Source organism: Ornithodoros turicata, chromosome 1 (assembly GCF_037126465.1).
Source record: "Ornithodoros turicata isolate Travis chromosome 1, ASM3712646v1, whole genome shotgun sequence".
In the NCBI taxonomy this organism is placed as follows: Eukaryota; Metazoa; Arthropoda; class Arachnida; order Ixodida; family Argasidae; genus Ornithodoros; species Ornithodoros turicata.
The window spans coordinates 201,175,705-201,200,715 of NC_088201.1; the positions used below are offsets into that span (position 1 = coordinate 201,175,705).

The 25,011-nt window shown below is 45.2% G+C and overlaps 1 protein-coding gene and 1 long non-coding RNA gene across 2 annotated transcripts in view; one reads left to right on the forward strand and one right to left on the reverse strand.

Annotated features, from left to right (window-relative positions):
* LOC135375397 (uncharacterized) overlaps window positions 1–25,011 on the forward strand; it is a 504,420-nt gene that overhangs the window by 439,368 nt on the left and 40,041 nt on the right. The window lies entirely within an intron of this gene.
* LOC135375391 (uncharacterized) lies at window positions 19,605–24,230 on the reverse strand. Its single transcript, XR_010417236.1, has 3 exons — window positions 24,179–24,230; window positions 23,233–23,299; window positions 19,605–19,686 (listed from the first exon to the last, which is right to left on the reverse strand). It is a non-coding gene; the product is annotated as an uncharacterized LOC135375391 (long non-coding RNA).

Here is a 25,011-nt window from a genome sequence, read left to right on the forward strand (position 1 = left end):
AAACTGCATACAACCGACCACTAGTGGTAGCCAAGCCCATCATGCTGTAATAAAAACAGTTACCACGCAACTCCCCCCGAGAACCAGAATTCAAGGTAGTTATCAATGAACTGTTGAATTCTATCCGACACCAACACGGAAGGCACCCTAATGCAACTATCTCCAGCTTGTGTTATCATTAAAGCTTCCTTATAAAGAAGAACACTAACTTATGACTTTTGAACAACACTTTCGTTTTTTTTTTTTTTTTGAACAGCGGCTCGCAACCGGAACAGGTTCTTAAGTGTTCGGCCAGCTTACCATAACCCATAGCCCATAACGATAACCCATTACCATAGCCTGTAGGCATGGTGTTGATGTGGTTTTTAAAAGGGTTTATTGGCTCAGGTCTTCGATGGCTAGCGTTAACCAGACAAAAATGGGGGGTTGTCATGTAAAACACGTAGATACTTTTGTGACTTGCAGTGTTGGTGTTGTTTATTCAATTCCCTTCTCTTGTGGGTGCCAGGATATTGGTCAAACTAAACGTTGTGTTAATATTCGTCTGATGGAACATAGAGCTTCGAGAGGAAAGGGTTATGGTAAGCTTGCCGAACAGTTAAAAACCTGTTCCGGTTGCGAGCCGCCGTTAAAAAAAAAGTGTTGTTTAAAAGTCATAAGTTAGGTGGTAGGAAGGGAGTTGCCTCAGAAGCCGCCGATATTTCGAACAGAGACTGTTCTTCTTCTGGGCACCGTCCTCATCATTGGCATGGTATTTAAAGGGTTAGGATTGACGTGTTTAAAGGTTCATGCGAATTGTGGGTCAACAGCCCGGAGGGAAGAAAGGGTCCGTACGGGCTTCTACGGCCGGAGTGAATGGCTGCTTTATTAGAGTGTGGAGGGGATTATGTGAACGTAGTGATCTAGGCTACAGGAAGGTTCACGAACACGTGGACGAAACGAGACAACAGGCAAGAATTGGCAAGCATAGCGGAAGATAAGGAGGTTGTGGTTACGTGGGGAAAATTCCAGAACGAGCAAAGGGTTCCTTTTTTTTAAATATATATTTGTAATACAAAGTTGTGGCATGCAATAAAGAGAGCAGAAAGCAGTGGCTATGCAGAACATAACAGATGATAATGGAGGTAGAAGGGAAAAGCATATTTCATTTGTGAAGTGTTTCTAGGGTGCCTTGTGATTTGTTGATACCGGACGGGTGAAGAGAGTTGAACTTGTATATGAGATAAGACTCCCTATCACGTCTGTCACGTGTGGATCTAAACCCGGTTTCTAGAATATATAGTTTAATGTTGTCAAAATTGTGACCAGGAACGTTAAAGTGTTCGGCGACTGCTTTGGGGAGTTTGTTGGACGTGTTGGTTCTGTGTCCGGTCAGGCGGTTGTTCATTTGTTGGCCGGTTTCACCAATGTATTGCATAGAGCAGTCGCCGCATTCAATGCAGTATATGACATTGGAGCTTGTGCATGTGAATGCGTGGTTAACGGGGTACGTGTAATTGCTCGCAGTGCTTTTGATGGAGTTAGCGTGTTGAACGTGCTTGCATGTTTTGCAGCGCGGGAGGTTGCAGGGTCGTGTTCCCGTGTACGGGGTGCTCGTTTTGCTGATTTTGGCATTGACCAAGGAGTCTGCCAGGTTTCTTGCGCGTCGGTATGTCACCTGTATGGGATTTGTGAATATGTTGCTAAGTCGGTCACTGCTTTGGAGGCGGCGCTCGTGCTTCTGTACAATGGCTTTGATGTTTGGAAGTGCGTTGGAATATCTTGTGATGAAGCTTATTTGGCACGCGTCGGGATTTTTTCGGTTTTCCAGAACCTCGTTTCGATCGAGTGTGAGTGCCTTGCGACGGAATTCGGTTAGGAGGGAGTCTGGATAGTCCCTTTGGGTAAGTGTACTGCAGAGTTCGTCAAGCTTCTCAGCGTAATCTGTGTCGTCTGGACAAACTCTGCGTAGTCTTACACTCTGCCCATTAGGAATTCCAACCTTACAGTGACGCGGGTGGTGACTCTTGAAGTGAAGGTATTGTTGTTTGTCAGTTGGCTTTTTGTACAGGGTTGTGATGAGGTTGCCGTTGTCTAGTGATATCGTGGTGTCGAGGAAGTTAATTAAGTGAGTTGACTGTTGTGATGTGAACTTTATGTTGCTATGCGCGGTGTTCAGTAGATCTACGAACTTTTGAAATTCATGTTCCCCGTGTTCCCATATTATCAGTATATCATCGATGTATCGAAGGTACACCGTGGGTTTTAATGAGAGGGCGCTGAGAACTTTGTTTTCTAAGAACCCCATGAAGATATTTGCGTATGTGAGTGCAAGAGGTGTGCCCATACTTGTACCGTGTACTTGTAGGTAGTATTCGCCATTGAACTCGAAGTAGTTCAGTTTAAGGACAAAGTCCATTAGAGCGAGTATGGTTTCCGTGTCTTTTCTGGTGTTTGTTGTAGAAAGGGTATTGCAGAGGGCTGTGATTCCGTCGTTGTGTGGGATGTTAGTATACAGTGATGTCACATCCAGCGTGGCTAGTATTGTGTCCCTACCAAATGTACGAGTGTTGTTTATATCTCTGATTATTCTAAGGAGGTGGGGTGTGTCTTGTACATGCGATGGCAGTGTTGTCGGAATATGGTTTAAACAGTGGTCCAGGAATTTGGAGAGTCTTTCTGTTGGTGTGTTGTTATTAGGTACAATTGGCCTGCCGGGGATGTCAGCCGTATAGAGCTGGGATGTCAGCCGTATGGGGTGAGATATTTGAGATCATCACGTGTGATGAGCTTTCGTTCGTGGAGGTCCTGTATGGTATGGGTTATTAGCGCCGTGTACTCCTTTGTTGGGTCATGGTCCAGTTTGAGGTAGTGTTGCGCATTGTTGAGTTGCCTATGAACGTCACAAATATATTTATCTGTGGGCTAGATGACGATACTCCCACCCTGTTAACGAATACGAAATCCACAAAGACATATCAGACTTTGCGAGACGGCTACCCCTTAGAGAATTCTTCGCTCATACAACACAAGAAAACAACAACGACCTCCGACTACCATCAACCTGGACACCAAATCACGGCCGAGAACCCGCATTAGACCTGTACATTAAAGAAGTAAGCAACGACATCCTTCGCGGTATTTCCCAAAGCTCGCGTGGTCACAACCTCACTAAAACACAGCGTGACATCATCAAAGCGCTAGCTGGCAGAGGTGATATCATTATCAAGCCCGCAGATAAGGGTGGGAGTATCGTCATCTGGCCCACAGATAAATATATTTCTGAAGCTCATAGGCAACTCAACAATGCGCAACACTACCTCAAACTGGACCATGACCCAACAAAGAAGTACACGGCGCTAATAACCCATACCATACAGGACCTCCACGAACGAAAGCTGATCACACGTGATGACCTCAGATATCTCACCCCATCAAACACAGGCGCAGGTCGTTTCTATTTACTGCCCAAAATCCACAAGGTACACGCCAACGAGCTCTATACGGCTGACATCGCCGGCAGGCCAATTGTATCTAATAACAACACACCAACAGAAAGACTCTCCAAATTCCTGGACCACTATTTAAACCATATTCCGACAACACTGCCATCGCATGTACAAGACACACCCCACCTCCTCAGAACAATCAGAGATATAAACAACCCTCGTACATTTGGTAGGGACTCAATACTAGCCACGCTGGATGTGACATCACTGTATACTAACATCCCACACAACGACGGAATCACAGCCCTCTGCAATACCCTTTCTGCAGCAAACACCAGAAAAGACACGGAAAGCATACTCGCTCTAATGAACTTGGTCTTTAAACTGAACTACTTCGAGTTCAATGGCGAATACTACCTACAAGTACACGGTACAAGTATGGGCGCACCTGTTGCACCCACATACGCAAATATCATCATGGGGTTCTTAGAAAACAAAGTTCTCAGCGCCCTCTCATTAAAACCCACGGTGTACATCGATGATATACTGATAATATGGGAACACGGGGAACATGAATTTCAAAAGTTCGTAGATCTACTGAACACCGCGCATAGCAACATAAAGTTCACATCACAACAGTCAACTCACTTAATTAACTTCCTCGACACCACGATATCACTAGACAACGGCAACCTCATCACAACCCTGTAGAAAAAGCCAACTGACAGACAACAATGCCTTCACTTCAAGAGTCACCACCCGCGTCACTGTAAGGTTGGAATTCCTAATGGGCAGAGTGTAAGACTACGCAGAGTTCGTTCAGACGACACAGATTACACTGAGAAGCTTGACGATCTCTGCAGTACACTTGCCCAAAGGGACTATCCAGACTCCCTTCTAACCGAATTCCGTCTCAAGGCACTCACACTCGATCGAAACGAGGTTCTGGAAAACCGAAAAAATCCCGACGCGTGCCAAATAAGCTTCATCACAAGATATTCCAACGCACTTCCAAACATCAAAGCCATTCTACAGAAGCACGAGCCCCTCCTCCAAAGCAGTGACCGACTTAGCAACATATTCACAAATCCCATACAGGTGACATACCGAAGCGCAAGAAACCTGGCAGACTCCTTGGTCAATGCCAAAATCAGCAAAACGAGCACCCCGTACACGGGAATACGGCCCTGCAACCTCCCGCGCTGCAAAACATGCAAGCACGTTCAACACGCTAACTCCATCAAAAGCACTGCGAGCAATTACACGCACCCCGTTAACCACGCATTCACATGCACAAGCTCCAATGTCATATACTGCATTGAATGCGGCGACTGCTCTATGCAATACATTGGTGAAACCGGCCAACAAATGAACAACCGCCTTACCGGACACAGAACCGACACGTCCAACAAACTCCCCAAAGCAGTCGCCGAACACTTTAACATTCCTGGTCACAATTTTGACAACATTAAACTATATATTCTAGAAACCGGGTTTAGATCCACACGTGACAGACGTGATAGGGAGTCTTGTCTCATATACAAGTTCAACGCTCTTCACCCGTCTGGCATCAACAAATCACAAAACACCCTAGAAACACTTCACAAATAAAATATGCTTTTCCCTTCTACCTCCATTATCATGTGTTATGTTCTGCATGGCCACTGCTTTCTGCTCTCTTTATTGCATGCCAGAACTTTCTATTACAAATATATATTAAAAAAAAAGAAACCCTTTGGTTGTTCTGGAATTTTCCCCACGTAACCACAACCTCCTTATCTTTCGCTATGCTTGCCAATTCTTGCCTGTTGTCACGTTTCGTCCACGTGTTCGTGAACCTTCCTGTAGCCTGGATCACTACGTTCACATAATCCCCTCCACACTCTAACAAAGCAGCCATTCACTCCGGCCGTAGAAGCCCGTACGGACCCTTTCTTCCCTCCGGGCTGTTGACCCACAATTCGCATGAACCTTTAAACACGTCACACCTAACCTTTTAAATACCATGCCAATGATGAGGACGGTGCCCAGTAGAAGCACAGTCTCTGTTCGAAATATCGGCGGCTTCTGTCCTGAGGCAACTCCCTTCCTACATCCCTACCGGTTCGCTGGATTTCTACCCATCTAAGTTAGGTGGTGTTCTTTATCAGGAAGCTTTAATGATAAAACAAGCTGGAGATAGTTGCATTAACGTGCCTTCCGTGTTGGTGTCGGATAAAATTCAGCAGTTCATCGATAACTAACTTGAATTCTGGTTCCTGGGGGGCGTTTTGCTTGGTGCTCCTGTTTGTGTGGTAACTGTTGTGATTACAGCACGATGGGGTTGGCTATCACTAGGAGTCGGTTGTTGCAGTTTGTGTACTTAAGCGACGTCTCTGCCATTAAAGGTGTTTTTTCAGTCAGTGCTTCGTCTGTGTTGTGCCTGTCCGTGTCCCCTGCCCTGGTGTTTTATCGCTTTGAGAAGTTTCTGCCATTTACCATCTCCTTTGGTGATGTGAACAGGTAGCAAATACAGGAGACAATGGTTAACTTAGAACGAAAAATGCCACTAAAAATGCATTAGCTCATATCTTACTCCATTTTTATATTTGTGCGTTTACAGCGAAGAGCTGAATACGCACTCCAGAGACATGGCTATGGATTGTAAATTTCACGAGTGTACAGTTTTCTTGTTGCTGTAACATGGTAGTACATAGAAGAGCAGTATCTGGCGATGGAAATTCACAACAGAGAGAAGACTGCTGAGAGCATCTAAATTTGAATGAGACGAGACTCTCGTGCAGTAGGCTGCACTTATTCAGGTCTAACATTAAGTTACAAAATTGTAGTGTATTTAAAACATTTTTGTAAGATAGAGCGCGAGTGTTGATACCAACATACAAATAAACTTGTTTGAGACAGAGAAGGGGACAGTTCAGGAGACGCTGTATCATAATACATGAATGACCATGGTGGCGAGGTCAGTACATGGCTCAAAAGGCATTCACAGGTGACATTCACGGAAAACAGGGCTCCAGGTTGCGGTGATGAGGACACGGCCCACCTGGCGTTCCATGAATTTGTTGACCATGGGGGATTGCTATGGAGCAGTAGCGTATGCAAAATGCAGGCAATCAAAAGAAAAAAAGGGGACAAAAATAAGGACAAGTAAATCGGTGAGGAAATGAGCACATGGTAGATGATAGCAAAGAAACAGAAAACTACTGCTTGTGTGTTGGGGGGAGGGGGCTGGCAGCCTAAGATGCCCGCTCTGTTTTTTCGTTTGATGTCATTCACATAGCTAGATCATTGTGATCTTAGAATAAGGCAAGGGACCAGCAAAAGAAGAAAAAAAAAACGAAACGAGAATCTTACTTTATTTCCAAACTCGCGGCGCTACACAGAATGAACTCTTTTGGTGGACCATTACGGACCTTCAACTGTAGCATGCATGTCTGCCAACTTCCCCCCCCCCCCGCACACACACAGTGATTTTTTTCTTCTTTCTTTTCTTCAATATCATCTGCCATTGTGACTGCCTCACTCATTTACTTCCATTTTTCTTTCCTTTCATTTACCACATTTCTGATAAAACTGCTCCGTACCAATCCCCCATGGTCAACGGATTTATGAAACGCCAGTCTTAAGGAATCGTACCGCACTTTTTATTAAGTGTTTTTATTTTTAGTTTTATGTTGGTACCAACCCTCACCCTCCACCTCACAACATGTTTTAAATATCTGCAGTTTTGTAACTTGATGTCACACCTGAAGAAGTGCAGCCTTCTGCCCTGAATGTCTCGTCTCATTAAAATTTAGATGCGCTCAATCATCTTATTCCTTCTGTCACATGACAGGAGTACTAATGCTAAAGCTTAGTTGACTCACCCTGTTGACTGCAGACGTGCTCTTCATGTTTCACCTGGTAGCACTGCAAGTATCAACTAAATCCTGCAGGCGTTTGGTACGGTACCATTTCTCAAATACAGGACCCCTTTTCACTACGAATACTTGAATAAGTCCAAGGAGCTGCCCATAGGCAAATGGGTCTGTTAAACCCCTTGGGTAGTAGATCACTAATAATAAAATCAAGGCTTCACTCTGTTCAACAAAACGGTGCAGGGGCACTTTTTGGACTGCATCTGTGGGGAAACGATGACCTTGTCGACTTCCCCTAGGAAGATTTTGGGCCTGGGATCTTGAGGTTCTCATCTGGCATGTCAGCCTAAAAATTCCATATAAGCATTAATGATGAACAAACACTGTGTACACATAAAAATTAAATAAAAATAACTTGCAAAGGTGCTTGACAGTTCTTGATTTCAGATGCGTTTTAATACCAGCAAAAGTGGATGGACTGCAGTTGCTGTGCCTTTCGAAGCCGCGAAGAAGGCTTGACATGATCCGTTTCATTTCACGGGGCTCGCTACCGAAACGTACCACAGCCTCGTGCATAAACTAAAATGAAGGGGTTTCGTGTTAATAATGTAAGCTTCAGACACCTCAAGCCATGTGTGTTCATAAATAATTTGTTCACTTGAAATGACTATCCAGTTATCACATATTACGATAAAGAGACTCACTACAGATGACCACAGCACAAAACAAGACAAATCACTAGTAAGGTCTTCAGCAGTACGTACACATTCCCCATGAAGGAAATAAATGGGCTAGCTATCGAGAGCTACACGTTCACGTTGGCTCAGTGTGGCTGTGAGGGGCTGCTTGATCCGTGCAGTGTTGGGCTTTTTTTTGGTCTTTGACTGAGTGATCAATGGCCTAAGTGTGAAAGGAGAGAAAGCAACCGAGCAGGTTATTGCACTTTCCTATGATTTGTTTTCTAATATAGGCAGTCCGATTTTACGTGGAAATTTCGTGTACGGTAACTTTACGGTACGGTAAGGCTTTAGAGGGGAAGCAGGCGTTGGCAACACAAAAAATACAGGTCTTTTGTACATGTCAGTGTGACTCCCCGTGATTCTTATTTCAAGTTGCTTAAGTGCTCTGGAAGGAAGCAGCAGCTCTGACGGTTGCGAGACCTCAGGAATAGGAAGGGACGTTGAATACCAGCAAGGGCTGCACGCCTTCTCATTTTTCTTGTTGTACTAAGCCGATGCATAAATATACTCTGAAATTTAAAAAAAAAATAAAAAAAAACTGTCACCTGCAGTGTGATGGCAGCTATTGTGCACGCCTTTGTAAATAGCAACAAAAAGCAAAAAAAAAAAAGAAACAGAAAAAAGCAAGGAACCATGCAGGGTTCTCTAAAATAATGTAGATGGCTCAGTTCACTGAACATCTTACCTAAACATTTCTTGATGGGGCCTCAGCCAACTTAGTTCCTGGTTTAGGCTTATCCCATAGCAGGTATGGGTAACGTCGTGCCAAGGCATGTCCCAGGGATGCATAACTCCAACGCTGCTCTCCAGAATTTTTCTCTCTTATTAGGTTCTGCTCATTGCAAAAAGGGGTCAGCTCCAAATGTCCCTGGAAAGTCTAACATATCATGCACATACTGTAGGTACATTATGACTTCATCTTTCAGTTGCAAAGATAGCTTATAGCATGTGTTCTTCCATCCAGGGGTAGGCCATGTAGAATTGGGTCCACAGTAATGGAAAATTTTGGCAGGTCTTCCGTACATTTCTCTTGATATTTCTGTAACAAGTTTGTACACAAGTCCATACAGCCCACAGGTTGCTTTTGCTTAGTCTGACATTGCCAGCCTTTTAGATTTTTGCGACGCATAAGTCATGCTAATTTTCACTTGGTTAGACAGAAGACTTCATTTCTTTCCCTTTAATTAATTTTAATTGATGTGATATGCTTGTTCCTATTAAACGCTATTGCTTCGCACTCCATTTTTGTTCTTTAAATAATTCCTGGTGGACACACAGCTGATTAGCAGAAGTCTGGTACTCGAGACATTTTGAAATAAGCAAAGTTTGTGGAAACAAAGTGGCACATTTTTTCTTGCTCTGCTTATTGTTACAAAGAATTTTTTTTGCTAAATAGCAAAAAAATTGCAATTGTCCCGATGGCATACAAAGTGTGCGGGTGAATGCATTTCAGTATAATATCAATTGAAGGGGTATCACTTGGGCAAACCGTGACAGAATCGTTAAAACGCAACCAAGCTGATGGCAAGGATTCACAGTGTAATAGCCCGAGATAAGGTATAGACACAGGCATACCCATGAAGTAAGCAGCAGCAAACAAGCAAGCTGATGTACCGACGATGAAAGAAGCATCCACTTGGGCTTCAGGAACATGTACAAAAATAAATAAATAAAACTTGAAAGCAAAGAAAAACACAACTTTCTGTCTGTGTTCCATCAGGCTGAAGGTAATGTTTCTCTCTTGAGGCATAGACAAGAAGGTCTGAAGAAGCCCAACCAATTTATCCACCAGATAACAGGCATCTATGTGTGTGAGCCCTGTGTGCGCGTCTACTTGTCTACCTCGTCTGTGGCTTTCGGTTAACTTTCCCACCCCATTTAAGTTAAAGCAGATAAGTAATTCCCTTGTGACAAGCCTTCTTCCTGCGACTTATGCCAAAAGATGGCATACGTCACAGGAGTAAGGCGAATGTTGTGAAGTGTAAAGTTAAAATATGCTGTTAAATTCAGAATGCTCCTACATATGTACAGCGGTTGCAGCAGGATACTTCTCTATACTTCTCTACTGTTACTCAACACCAGAAACATTTTGAAAGAAATAGAGACGGATAATTGTATCGGGAATCGTGAAAGCAAGTAAACCTGGTGTACACTTATAAAAGAGCACTTCAATAAACCAGCCACTCAGTCTGGCTTCAGCAGTCAACTCAAACGGTGTCTAGTACATGGTGTCAGAAGTGGGATCTGCCCGTCCGTGAGAGCGAAGCAAAGGGCGCGTCGAAACGCGATGGCCAAGTGCATCGGAATGGAATTTCTCCCGCCGCCGGCCCGTTGATTCTACTGGAAAATGCAGCGGAAAACGAAGAAATTCAAGCAACGCCTCCTGCTTTACCTGCAGGCAATGGAAGCAGACTCCAGATCAAGTAAGCAAAAAGCTGCAATTTTTCTACACTTGGCGGGCCAGGAAGCCATCGACGTGTTCAACAGGTTCAAGCTTGGCGATGCGGAAAAAGAGGATTTTGACGGACTTATGAAAAAGTTTGAAGAATATTGTACACAGAAGCGGAATGAGACATACGAACGCTATGTGTTTCGATGTCGCGAGCAATCGGATGGCGAACCTTTCGAAAGTTTCCTGAGAGAACTGCAGCTTAAGTCTCAAACATGCAATTTTGACAGTGTGCATGACTCTATGATCCGTGACCAGATCGTCTACGGCATTTCTGATAAAAAGATTCGAGAACGATTGCTGCGCGAAAGGGATCGTACTGTGGGTCGAGCAGTCGAATTTTGTAAGGCAGCAGAACTGTCGGCGAAGCAAAATCAGTCGTGGGAAACTCCTGGCGAGAAAACACTGGAGGCTGTCACCCTGAAACGAAACGGGAAGAGGGACAAATGGATGTTCTGTAACCAACTTCACGCGCCGCGGCAGTGCCCCGCCTATGGTGAAAGATGCAGAAAATGTGGCAAGCGCAACCACTTTGCGGTGTGCTGCAAACACAAGGTCATACGTCAGATCAGGGATGAGAAGTCTGAAAGTGAATCAGAAGAAGGGGCAGTCGACGACGTGGCTATTCTCAACGTGAGCACCTGCAGTTCTAAAGATGCTCAGGTATGGGTGGAAACGGCACGCGTTGCTGGTCGACCGGTGAAGTTCAAGACTGACACCGGCTCCCAAGCCAACCTCCTCCCGCACTCTCTGTATAAGAAGATAGGAAGTCACAAAGCAATCCGGGCAGATTGTTCCGTCCTTAGGAGCTACAGTGCATGGCGACATGATCAAGCACCTGGGAACTGTGAGGCTGACTACCTTATGTCGTGGCAAGGAACTGCATCTCGACTGTTTTGTGGTAAAGAAAGGACGCAAAAATACTCCAAAAGCCGGGAGACGACATAACTGGAAAAAAAGTAGAGAACTCCGACTTAACAACAAAATAACAAGGTTTACTCAGACGTTTCGTCCGTCATGCGACAGACATCATCAGTGTCAAACTGAATGAGAGATTATACAACCGGTCCCAATTTAAGGAGATGGCAGTATTGTTCGGGAAGGGGGCCACGGTTTTGGTTACAAACGGAGGGGTCACCACGTATGTGCCAAGACTCTAAAAGCTTTTTGGGTCCCCATCTTTGTTCTCGAGCCAAGGTCACCGCGTTGTCGAAATCAAAATAATGTCCCGTGTCCCAACAATGTTCTGCAACCTCCGTCTTAAACAATGTGGCGTGCGTCGCGCTCTTTATGTCTCGTTTATGTTCTCTGAAACGAGTGTTCCGTTTCCTGCCTGTCTCGCCAATGTAGCACGTGTCACAGTCTTGGCATTGTACTTTGTAGACTACTCCAGACTGGTCTTCCGGGGGAACGGGGTCCTTCGGTTTCGATATGAGACTTCGAAGTTTAACATGACGTTTAAACGTAGTCCTGATGTCCAACGGAAGAAAAGCCCGGCGGATAGATTCAGAAACGCCTTTGATATAGGGGATGACAATGCGTGTCTGGCGGGCGCGGTTCCCGTCCCGCGTTCCAGATGCTAGCATCCGTTTGTGAGTGTCCTCAATAAACCTGCGTGAGTAGCCGCGTTTGTCCAAATAATCGGCGATTGTCGCGTCCTCAGAAGCCCGTAACTTGGTGCAAGATGATAACTGTTCATATCGGTAAAATAACGTTCGTACCACAGTCCGTTTGTGCTCCGTGGGGTGGTGTGAGTCAAAACCAAGGAAACCGCCGGTATCACGAGGCTTTCGGTAGACACATGTTTTAATGCCTCCCGAGCTACATCGGCGCGCACACACATCCAAGAAAGGAAGCTTGCCATTTTGTTCCATCTTGTAAGTGAAATTGATCGATGGCGCAATGCATGTTTAGAACCGAGTGGAACTCATCAACCTGGTCACTGTTGAGAATCACGCACGTGTCGTCGACGTAGCGGCGATAGAACGTGATCGGGTGGCAAAATCGTTCCATGGATGTTTCTTCAATATGCTCCATGACAAGATTAGCTAAACTGACTGACGTGGGGCTACCCATGGTCGATCTGGTGGTAAGTCCTGCCGTTGAAGGTGAAGTGGGTCTGATTGAGGCAAAACCTCAAAAGAATAACCACTTCTTAAACTGTGAGCGTGGTGGCAATGTGCGAGGTGGCAGGCTGCTGTCCTGGCGTAGTCGTGCCTCCGCGACCTGTACCGCGATATCTTTAGGAACGTTGGTGAGCAGAGACACCACCACCAAAGGATACCATAGCCTCATTTTCGTTGAGAACTTGCGTCCCGAACAACTGCACAAACTCCTTCGAGTTGCGAACCGTCAGGCTGTTGTTACTGGTGACCGGAGCTATGAGTTCCACCAAGTATTTGGATAGGTTGTATGTTGTACAGAACATTGCTGGGACACGAGATATTATTTTGACTTCGACAACGCGGTGACCTATGCTCGAGAACAAAGATGAGGACCCAGAAAGCTTTTAGAGTATTGGCACATACGTGGTGACCCCTCGGTTTGTAACAAAACCGTGGCCCCCTTACCGAACAATACTCCCCTCTCCTTAAATAGGAACCGGTTGTGTAATCTCTCATTCAGTTTGGCACTGATGATGTCTGTCGCATGACAGACGAAACGTCTGAGTAAACCTTGTTATTTTGTTATGTTAAGTCGGAGTTCTCTACTTTTTTGTCCAGTTATGTCGTCTACTGGCTTTTGGAGTATTTTTGCATCTATCCGGTTCAACCACGGTTCAGCTGCTTTATGCAGTGTGAGAGAGTACTGCAACCAGACCACAAAGATTATTCGCTTCGAGTGCCATCAACGCTTCAACCAGGAGTACCTCAAGCATAAAGTCATCCCTCAAGCTCTCCGTTGTCGGCCGCTTGTGGATACACCGCACGGCCTAAAGCTGGCCGAAAGCGGCATCGACTGTTTGAAAGCCTCTGTCCTCAAGAACAAGTACAATATCAACGACTCCCGTCATCGACTTGACTTAGCCGAGAAAACGTTGTTGCGCGATTTTCAGCGCCCGGAAACAGGCCGAGCTGCTTGAGAGACTGAAACGGACCGATATTCATGACAGGAAGCTGTCCCCGCTCCTGCCGAAGAAACCTCTCGTTCGGGACTGCAACAACGTATTCAACTTGTCATCGAATACACTTTCCGACGGTCGTGTGAGTCTGCAATCGAAGGGCTTAGATTTCGCTCTCGCGCCCCGCGCTGTGCCGATAAGGGAGATCGTAGTGGAAATCGAAGACAAGCTCCGCCACATCAAGGACTCAACTGGTGTCAATCTGGCACGCAGCCGCATCGCGACCACACTGAACAACGTGAAAGGACTGTCTTCCAATCTGTCAAAACAGGAACAGTCGGCATTGCACGACCTATGCTTATCTAAATCCATCATCATCCTTCCAGCTGACAAAGGTAAAGGTACGGTTGTACTAGACAGAGAGCACTACGATGCAAAGATGAAGGAGATCCTTGAAGATGCTACGCATTTTGTCGCCTTGCCGCGTGACCCAACTCCGAAATCGGAACACTCGTTGGTTGACCAGCTACGTAATTTAAAGAAGAAGGACCACCTAGATGATGCTACCTATCGTCGCATTTTATCCTCGGACGGAGCCACCCCCAAGCTCTACGGTCTTCCCAAAATACACAAGCCAGGATGCCCCTTGAGGCCTATTGTCTCGTTCGTTGGGTCACCGACATACAACCTATCCAAGTAATTGGTGGAACTCATAGTTCCGGTCACCGGAAACAACAGCCTGACGGTTCGCAACTCGAAGGAGTTTGCAGAGTTTGGCACTGATGATGTCTGTCGCATGACGGACGAAACGTCTCAGTAAACCTCGTTATTTTGTTATGTTAAGTCGGGGTTCTCTACTTTTTTGTCCAAGAAAGGACGCTGTGCGATTCTGGGTTTGAAGCCTGTGAGCAGTGTGGAATGATTTCAAGAATTCAGAGTGTAACTGTCAATGATGATTTGCGGGCCCACGTTTTGGCTCAGTTTCCAGAAGTGTTTCGTGGAATTGGATGTTCACACCGGCAATGCAAGATCGTACTGAAGGAGGGAAGTGTGCCTGTTGTACAGCCGGCCCGCAGAGTGCCATACGGATTAAATGATCCGCTGAAGACAGAGTTAGCACGCTTAGATCGAGCTGGCATAATCGCCAAGGTGGATGAGCCAACTGATTGGGTGAGTCCTCTCGTGCTGGTTCAGAAGTCAGATGGAAAGCTCCGACTCTGCATAGATCCGCGACATATTAATCGCTGTGTCAAGCGCGAACACTTTATGATGCCGAGACGTGAGGGATGCAGACTTAACTGGTGCAAGGTACTTCTCACGGCTCGATGCCAACAGCGGGTTCCACCAGGTCCCTTTAGATGAAGAAAGTTCGCGCATATGCACAATGGGAACTCCATTTGGGCGCTATAGATTCTCTAGGTTGCCTTTTGGAATAACGTCCGCCCCTGAAGTTTTTCAGAAGATGCTTCATCAAGCTCTCGAGGGCCTCGAAGGAGCACGAGTTTGTATCGGTGACATTTTAGTGTGGGGAGCTACCAAACAGGAGCGTGACAGGCACCTCTGGCGAGTGCTACACGCGATAAGGGGAGCTGGCTTGACACTCAATGAAGAGAAGTGTAAATTTGGATTAGAAGAGATAACCTTCCTTGGTGACCGCATTGACAAGGATAGCGTCAGACCAGACCCAGAGTTAGTGAATGGCATAACCGAGATTCCAGATCCAAAAGACAAAAAGGAAGTCCAGCGCCTGTTGGGGACAGTCAATTACTTTGGAAAATATATTCCTAATCTGTCTCACAGAACAGAAGTACTGCACCAGCTTGTCCAAAAGGACACGCTGTTTGAATGGACAGAAGCCCACGCACGTGAATAGAGCTGCCTGAAGGAAATTCTCACACATGCACCGGTGCTGGCTATCTACGGAAAGAGAAACTGTCAAAAAAAAGACGTAAAAAAAGACTGTAAAAAAGAGAAAGTGTCAAGTGACGCTTCGCAGTACGCCCTGTGAGCAGCACTTCTCCAGCGCTACGAGATATCTTGGCGGCCAGTAGCCTACTCGTCGCGGGAGTTAACCGACACTGAAAAGCGATATTCGCAAATTGAGAAGGAGGCTTTGGGAATAACATATGCTTGTGAAAGGTTCCACGATTTTATCTACGGCTACCTGTTGACTATGGAGACTGATCATAAACTGCTTATTGACATAGCGAGAAAAAAAAAACACTTGCGATATGCCTCCCCCCCCCCCACCCAGGGTACAGCGATTTTTTATACGACTTATGAAATACAAGGTTGGGCTGCAGTACATTGCTGGGAAACAGGACGTTCTACCTGATGCACTGTAACGATCACAGTCTGCAATAATACATGAAGACACAGAAGATGTTGAGGTTCACGCGGTAAAGACTAAGGAAGCTGTTGTGAGCAAGCCAACATTTGAAAAGCTTCGTTTGGCAACAACTCAAGACAGTGTGCTGCAACGTGTTATTCAGACAACGTGCCTGTAGAAGGTGAATTTAAGTCGTGTGCTTCGGAACTGTCAGTAGTGAAAGGACTCCCATTTAAAGGGTCTAAGGTCGCTATACAGCGTTCTGTTCGCATAGAAATGCTGATGAAAGTGCGCACGGGCCACCTGGGGCATCAAAAGTGTAAAGCGAGGACCCGTCTGTTGATGTATTGGCCACGTATGGGTGCTGACATTCAAGAACTCATTGCAAGATGTGAAACATGTAAACGGTTCGCTTATCGTCAACCAGCAGAACCTCTTCAAATGAGACTTTCGCCGGAACAACCTTGGTCGCGCATCGGAGTGGACTAATTTTATTTGCTGGGCAACAGTATCTTGTGGCTTATGATGCCTATTCAAACTATCCGGAGGTCGAATACCTTCCTGATCCCACCTCACAGAAGGTGATTGAGAAGCTTTCAAGTATGTTTGCTCGACACAGAATTCCCGTGGAGGTGTGCTCTGACAACGGCCCACAATTTAGCTACAGACAATTCAAGGAATTCTCTGAGCGCTACGACTTTTTACACACCACGTCGAGCCCACGTTTTCCCAGATCTAACGGGCTGGCAGAGAAAGGGGTGCAGGTCGTGAAACGACTGTTAATGAAGATCAAGCAAGCTAACCAGGATTTTTGGCTGGGCCTCCTCAATTACAGACAGTCACCCCTGGAAGGCGGACTGTCTCCGATGGAGCTCCTCATGGGCCGAAGAGGAAGATCACTCCTGCCAGATTTCAACGTCCAACGTGCAGCACCTGTGAAAAAACATACCCAGAAACAACAGGGCCAACCACTTCCTCCTTTGAACCCAGGATCAACAGTGCGCATCGGTGACGAAAAACACTGGGCGACCAAGGCCAGGGTAGAAGGAACTGCGGGACCCAGGTCGTATGTGACAGTCACCGAATATGGTCAAGTCTTTCGCCGGAATCGGCAACACTTGCTACAGACAGACGAGCCGTTCACAGAAAGACGATTCCAAGAGGACACAACATCTACAGCCACGAACATCCCCACAGCATCCTCCATGCCACGGACTCCGGCAGGAAGCCATCTTCAAGAACTGCAGCCCGAGACCCAATTCGAAAATCACGCCACAAAACCCGCGACAGCGGACAGCCCACCAAAAAGAGCGTCTTCCAGGCCATCCAGGCCACCAAATAAGCTACAGTAGGACCGAAACTTTATCCAACTATCCAGTGTAACCTTTTCTTAATGTTTTCTGTAATGTTTGTGTTCATTTATCGCAGTGATTTTAACCATATCTGCTTATCACCTTTCGGTTGTCTCCTCGTTAAAAGAGGGAGGATGCATCGGGAACCGTGAAAGCAAGCAACCCTGGTGTACACGTATAAAAGAGCACTTCAATAAACGAGCCAGTCAGTCTGGCTTCAGCAGTCAACTCAAACGGTGTCTGGTACAAGTAACATTTTGAAATAAATAGAGACGGATAATTATAAGTGTTGGGTCATCTCTGAAGTGGTTTATTCTGCTGTAGTAAAATGTAGCTATAGTACGTTACACAGGATGATTGTTTATCTTCATTAGCAATGGAAAATGATAAACAACGTCAGCAGAGTACAGAAAAACGACTGTTACAGTACTTAAACAAAACTATAGATGTGATTTTCCTGCAGTCATTCTACATGAATGCAAAAAGAAGAATAGCAAGTGATGCTTCATTGTACTTTCGCACTCAGAAGAATCCCCAACATCTTGGAATACAGAAGGTTCCACAATCACGTTTGTACATAATCAGTGTTCATGGGTACCAAAAGTCATCAGCAGTGAGCACTACACTCTCCAAAGCTCGTTTCAGAAGAAATCCATTAAGGCGGTCAGAAGTGTCATCCTTGTACATCACCTCACATCGGAACAGCCGCTTGCCCTGATACAGCACTAATTCAGAAATCTGTGCAAGGCTGAAACGGGACAGGCCGTGACCCTTAGTTACCATTATATCACAAGTTCGCAAGATAACGTTGTGAAGAGCAACTGATGAATAGCCTATCACCATGTTACCAGCCCCCTGATCCATAACGCTAGCAAGCAGAAACGCGCCGTCTAGACGTATTTGTTGTCCTTTCGATCGCGTTTCAATGCCAGGAGAAATCTTAGGATGTCCTTCTGCTTGCCACAGAAAAAAAGAGGTGTTTAGCTGCATGTATTCAGCTAGAGAAAAGGGAACATTGTGTAGTCGAACTTGTTTTTTCTTTTTTTTTTTTTTGCTTTCGGGAGTGCATTTTTCGCTTCAAACCACATTGTCCACTGGTGTCTACCAGGGCCCTGTTGGCGCACTTGTTCTACGAGGTGCACCAACATGTACATCTTTGGGATAAAATTATCTCTCCCATAACAATCAACATAGAGCTTGTTGTGCTCTGCCAACTAGTTCTTCTAGACGAAATACGCCTTCGGAAGACAATATTGGTGATAAGACTAGCTGCGTGATTTTACAGAGAAGCGAGAGGCACGATAGAACAGGGCTGCCATCCACAGGCAGGTAGCCCTCAATGATCAGTGGCAAGTGGAGTATGAGTATAGGTGAGGCACTCGCAGAGGAAACAACAGTTAAATCACGATCAAACTGCCGTGGGAGCTCGCTCTTGCTCACAGACTGAGCAAAAGAAAACTTCGAGATAGAATCATTCAGCTGCTTTCTAGATAGCCACTTAAGATCATGAATGACAAAGCACAAATATAGTTTTACTCCCTTTGGTATGAGACCCTCAAGTATAATGTGCATAGGGTCATAGAAGATGTCGCACAAAAGGGAAAAATCATATACTAAAGCACGTATTGAGCTTCCCTTAATACCATGCTCAGCTGAAAGTGCAGCCTTCTCAGTAACGTTTCTGGCACGGTCAATCTCAGCTTGCACAAGTATTGTGCGATAATTTCGGAAAGCACAGTCATCATGATGAAGACGGTCAGCGAACTCTGCATATTGCTCATAACAAGTGCGACAAGGCATCTTGACATTTGGCTCAAAGGACTATTTGAATTCTGCTATACTGTGAGCACTTAATGCATCTCCTGCAAACCCCAAAAGGCAGCCCTTGAAGTGCTCCATTTGACCATTACATGCTAATGTTATGCCCTGATCTGTAAGTATATTTGCAGCGCTGACAAAGTCGTGAAGTAGTTCAGTTTGTTTTAGTATATTTGGAGAGGCCTAGTGCTAGAAGGAAAATGTTGGCAAGTTTAGATCTGTCCGCAGGAGGGAGGTCCACAAATGAGATGTAAAACATTAACAGCTTCCCTCTCCTCCCCCTTTTCATGCCTAGTGCTAAATCTCATTGGCATATAATAGAACTATAGAATCATGCTTGACGGATTATTTTTTAATGCTGGGTGTGTCTTGAAGCGCATACCATCGCAGAAATTCCTGAAAATGCCGTCCGTGGACTGAAGAGCTGGAGCCTTCAAGTGCTTCCTGAAGTATGGGTGTTGCAGCAGGTGCTGTAGAAGTTTCTAGCGTCGACGTCAGAGTGCCCAGAGTTGGGTTCCATTCCTATTGGCAGCCGTAACACACAACTTCTCATGCACTGTCTCACCGGCAGCGGCGTGCTCCCCGTGATGTCAGAGTCGCAAAGTTTCGGTATTCAGGAGGCACATTTTCTCTGCTTCTATTTATCTTTTCGCTGTGAAAGTAGTTGATGGCATCATTCTAGGTAACCACTTCTTCAACAGTAGAGTTAAACTACATAAACTGCTCCCAACTATATCTTCAATTACATTTACATGAACTCTGAACATAATGCAGAGGTATCACTGACTTCATACTAATAGCCCCACCGACACTGCATGACGACTGGACATGATACTAAATGGACATATCATATACATCCAGGGTGTTTCAAAAAACGTGTCATTCAGACTTTATACAAAAAAAAAACAGGGCAAAGGAAAAGTACGGGGCGGCATTTGTGTGGCAAATGAATGTGCCACCTTGCAAAAATATTTTCATTCGGTTTTAATTAAATGAAATTGATTTTTTTAATTGAACTTCAAAATTTCCCAAGTCAGCCTCACGTTTATTTTTTCTTTTTTTTTACAGAATTTGAGAGCCCATAGCAAACTTAGACAGATCCACCAAGAAATCCGCTCGATATTGCAAATTAAACTGCCCCCCAAAAGTCCCGAAACTGAGGCTTCAAAGATTCGGGTATTCAGCGGCGCACCAAACCAGTCGCAAAGATGCGCGGAGAGGAGGGCATGATAGTTAGAAGGTCGGGAAAAAAAAGAGGACGGGAAATAAGAGGCGGAATCTTTTCTTTCTCTATTTTTTTCTTTTTTTGCCGCTTATCAACGCATGGTGGAATGTCAACCGCCTTATTATCGGCGTGTCTTGTGCTGCACGCCGCTCCGGCGATAAATTGTTCTAGCTTCATGGGGGCAGGAGCATGCCTCCCTCTCCGCGTATCTTTGGGACAGATTTGGTGCGCGGCTGAATACCCGAAACTTTGAAGCCTCAGTTTCGGGTCTTTTTTGGGCACCTCCATTTACAATATCGAGCAGATTTCTTAGTGGATCTGACTAAGTTCGCTACCGGCTCTCAAATTCTGTAAACAAACGTTAGGTTGACTTTAGGAAATTTTGGAGTTCAATTAAAGAAATTAAATTTATTTTAATTCAAATCAAATGAAAATATGTTTGCAAGGTGGCAAATTCAGTTGGCACAGAAATGCCGTTTACCCCGTATTTTTCCGTCGCCCCGTTTTTTATAATGTCCGAATAACACGACACAATTTTTAAACACCCTGCATACAGGGTGTCCCAGAAAACGGGTCACCGTCCTCGGTGGCTAAGTCGGTAGCGTCTTCGCCTTCTGATCCCGAGATCGCGGGTTCGAACCCGGCCGAGGACGCCAGCAACTTGGTGGCAGGGTACAAGTTGCTTAGACACGCCGTCTTCCGCGAGGGACGTTAAATACGGGGTGCCGTGTGATGAGCTTTCATCGCACGTTAAAGAACCCTCAGGTGGGCAAAAGCAATCCACAGACCGACCGCTGTGGCGTCGCTCATGATCTCAGTTGTCTCGCGACGTAAACACCCAATTATTAAAAGAAAAATATTAGAAAACGGGTAATTGAATTAAAAAAAAAAAACTATGCCACGTAGAATCATGCGGTGAAGGACATTTGTTCTTATTAGGTTTTTGACACCTCCTGATGTGAATGTCATGTATCGCAAGTTTGATTATCTAAATATTTGCGAACTGAACTCGGAAATTGCCAAGTAAAGGTCACTTTTTTACCCCACCAACACGAAGATCGTGCCCAATTCACAGTGATTCAATTGACAGTGATGTTCACGAGCTATCCAGTCGAAAAAAAAAAGCCGAACATCATGCTTCTCGGAGCACATGACATTTTGAGCGCAATCGCTGTCAGTCCGATGAAAGTCGGTTCCAAAGCCTGTCCACAGAGTGATAGTAGAAAAAGTAACAGTTCCTAAAATTGGGAGAGGGAAAGCATTGTCCCAGCAAACGTTGGACGCGATAAGCCATTCCTGTGTTGTCTCTTTCTGCGATGCCGGGGTGGGCTGGGTTTCCAACCTCCTTTCGTCGGACTGACAAAGATTGCTCTGAAAAATTCATCGTGCGCTATCCTGTGGCAGCTCCGTAGAGCACGATGTTCGGCTATTTTTTTCGATGGGATAGCTCCTGAATGTCCCTGTCAACTATAGTTAATTTGAGTAAATATAGACACGCTCTTCACATTGGTGGGGTAAAAAAGTTACCTTTACTACATAATTAAACTTACGTTACGGTACATTCACATCAGGAGGTGGCAAAAACCGAGTAAAAACGAATGCCGTTGACCGAATGACTCTAGGTGGTGTAGTTTTTTTTATTATATTTCAATGACACGTTTTCTGGGACACCCTGTATATACAGGGTGTCCAGTGAAATACTGTCATTAAGTTTCTAAAAAAAACAGACTTGGTAAACATTTCACTTGTTGTATAACACTTCCGAAGTTTTTTTTTTTCACCCAAACAAGCACTTTGCATGAGTGTACATCATTAGTTTAACCAATTATCGTAATTGAACTAAAAAAGGACAGGTAACTAAGTCCTTTACTACCACATGCCATTCCAATCGTAATTTACAGTTCCTTCAACTATTCTCCAATTATTTAATCCCCAAAACTTGCAAGTGCGGTTTCAGATTTGGGCTATCGGCAAGGCTCGAAGACACCCCCAATGCGCGTGGAAACAGCATGAGTAATAGAAAACAAAAGGTATGTTGAGTTTAGTATGAGTTGTAGTAGTTTTATGTATGAGTTTAGAACCAGTCTTTATCTTACAGTTTATCTGTTCGCAGCGAGAGAATCAGGACATCATGTGTTCTGTGTGGTTTTCTGTGTTGTCCTTTCCTAATCCCTATGTTTTAGGTGTGGCAAAGTGAACGAGCGCGCCTTGACGAGCGACAGTTCTTTTCGTTGCTACGTGTTTTTCGAGCGTCAAATTTTTGTGAAGTGAAAGATCCTGTATTTGTGACTGAAATGATGTGTTGCGTTCCTAGGCTTTCTAATTAACGGAAAAAAATGTTACCTTCCCTTGGCAAATTCTTTTGTTCAGTTTTGCTAATTAGACTGTTTAATGACATACACACACCTGTTTCGTGGGAAAAACCTTCACAAGTGTCGTGAACAAGGTTTCTCATTTTTATCTCACAGATTTCTTATAGTATTTTAACCACACTTTCTCACCTGACACCCTGTACATATATCAAACTATGCCAACCTGAGTCATGCGGTCAATGGCATTTGTTCTTACTTAGCTTTTGCCACACCCTAATGCGGACGTCATGTACGTAATAACCAATTAAAACGCATGATGTTTGGCTATTTTTTCCCGATTGGATACGTCCAGAATATCTCTATAAATTGGTAGTAATCGCAAGTAACTCAAGGGTGCAAACAGGTCACAGCTTAGCATTTAACAAACTAGCAACTGTAGTAAGTTCGCTCAATTGTTCAAAGTTTGCTCAAACTTCAATCAGTTTTCAGCATGTATTTGTAGCTTCTGTCCAACAGCACAAGGTCGACTAAATAGAGGTTCAACAGCTGCTTATCACAACGCACATGCAGTACATAGTTCTAGACATAATCCATAACTGGCGTGTGTAAGTAATGCTGAGAAACACATGCCGCACTGCAATACGTCAAAAGAATCCCTTACCAGCGTCCGGCCTGTTTCCTGACTGTTACTGGCTCCTGTCGTGCGGCGCTCCCATCTTGAAGCGATTCTATGGCACAAAAGGGTCACAGCTGAGACACGCAGCAGTCTATATCTCATAACTCATGTCGGTTACCGCTGTCAGATAACATCCAATCGGAGAGTAAGAAGCGTTCGAAAGATGACAGGAGCGTTCGTTTTCTGCAACCACATGCAAGTGCTTCCCAAGGATGAACAAGTCAACACATTGTTAATCTCATTCCGCCTCCTTATGAAAATTATAAAAGATAATAGTGAGAAAGGACAAAATGAATGGAAGAAAGGAAGTGAACAAGGGTGCATGCAAATGTAACGGCCATCATATAGGAGTGAACACATTTACCTATTGCATGATCCGCCGGTGGATGCCCACACATGAGGCACCAGGGGGGCAATTACTGTACGCTAATGCGTCTGCAGCCCGCAGATAACCAGGGCAATCACAATTGCTGGTATAGGTTGAGACAATAGTTTACGGAACACGCGAGCGACGTACTTTTTCTTCGGTGGGACACCCTAGCGGCTGCCGGAAGCGGGTGAGTTCACTGTTTCGGAGGGGTGGATGGATGCGCTGTTAGCGACACGCAGTAGTCGCTCCAGTGTCGCTTCGGTGTGCCTGGGAAGTACGAGTTACCGCTGTGTGTCGCTCACAGCGCACCCTTCTATCCCTCCGAAACAGTGAACTCACCCGCTTCTGGCTGCCGCTAGGGTGTCGCACCGAAGAAAAAGTAAGTAGCTCGCGTGTTCCGTAACCTTTTGACCCAACCTGTATTGTGACAGCGACCACGAGCTTGGCCACCAAATCTAACGAAGTTGTCTGTTTTGTTGCCATTCTTTCATGTGATCACATGCAGACCGTCAGACCAAGTATAATATCCTATAATATTAAACAAATAGTCAACTCACTTACATTACAATGTCATGTCTTCTTTCGAAACTCGCCCCAGAACCTCACATGGAAGAACCTCGTGGCTCCTGTCTCCTACCGTTGTACAGGCCCGGCAGCTCTCGAATAAAACGCTCCGCAGCGTGTCGCTAGTATCCGTAAAGATTAATATTCTCGAAGATCGCCGCAGCAGTTTCGTTCTTGTCTGCTTTGTTCTTGTTTATATTTTTATTTTCACGTTTGGGTGAAAGACAAGTACCGCGAAAGGACGCTGATCACAATGCACGAGTTCACGCACAAAGCATGAAGTTACTGTTAATGAAGGCTCCTTCACATGCGACGCTACCTTAAATCACAGCAAGATGGGAGGTTCAGAAGACAGAGAAAAAAAAAGAAAGACGAGGGAGGGGATGGGGGCACGGACAGCATAATTGTACTGCAAAATTTTGGGGATCATAACTTCTTTTTTTTCTGTATGTGTGTGTGTTAGAACCCTTAGACCCTTAGTTAGAACGGGCCGACTTTTCCGGGCCCGACCTAGCCCGGACTCCCATATTTTTATGCGGCCCGGCCTGGCCCGGTGACTCGGCGAGTATTCCCAATATTTCCAGCCGTGAGGTACGCGTTTCGCCTTATCAAACACGTTTATAAATGAATTTATAAGAATGGGAGACAAGGCAACAAATATACAAGTACTGGCGGTTTAACACCGCAACAGCATGAGCCCAAATTACATCCAGAACACACTCTGGCAAAGGAGTTATATCAAAGGCGTTATATCGTTATGTCGGCAAATGCGTGGAGGAGGTTGGTGTTCACGAACTACTTGTCTAAATCCTACCCCTCTAACCATAGAT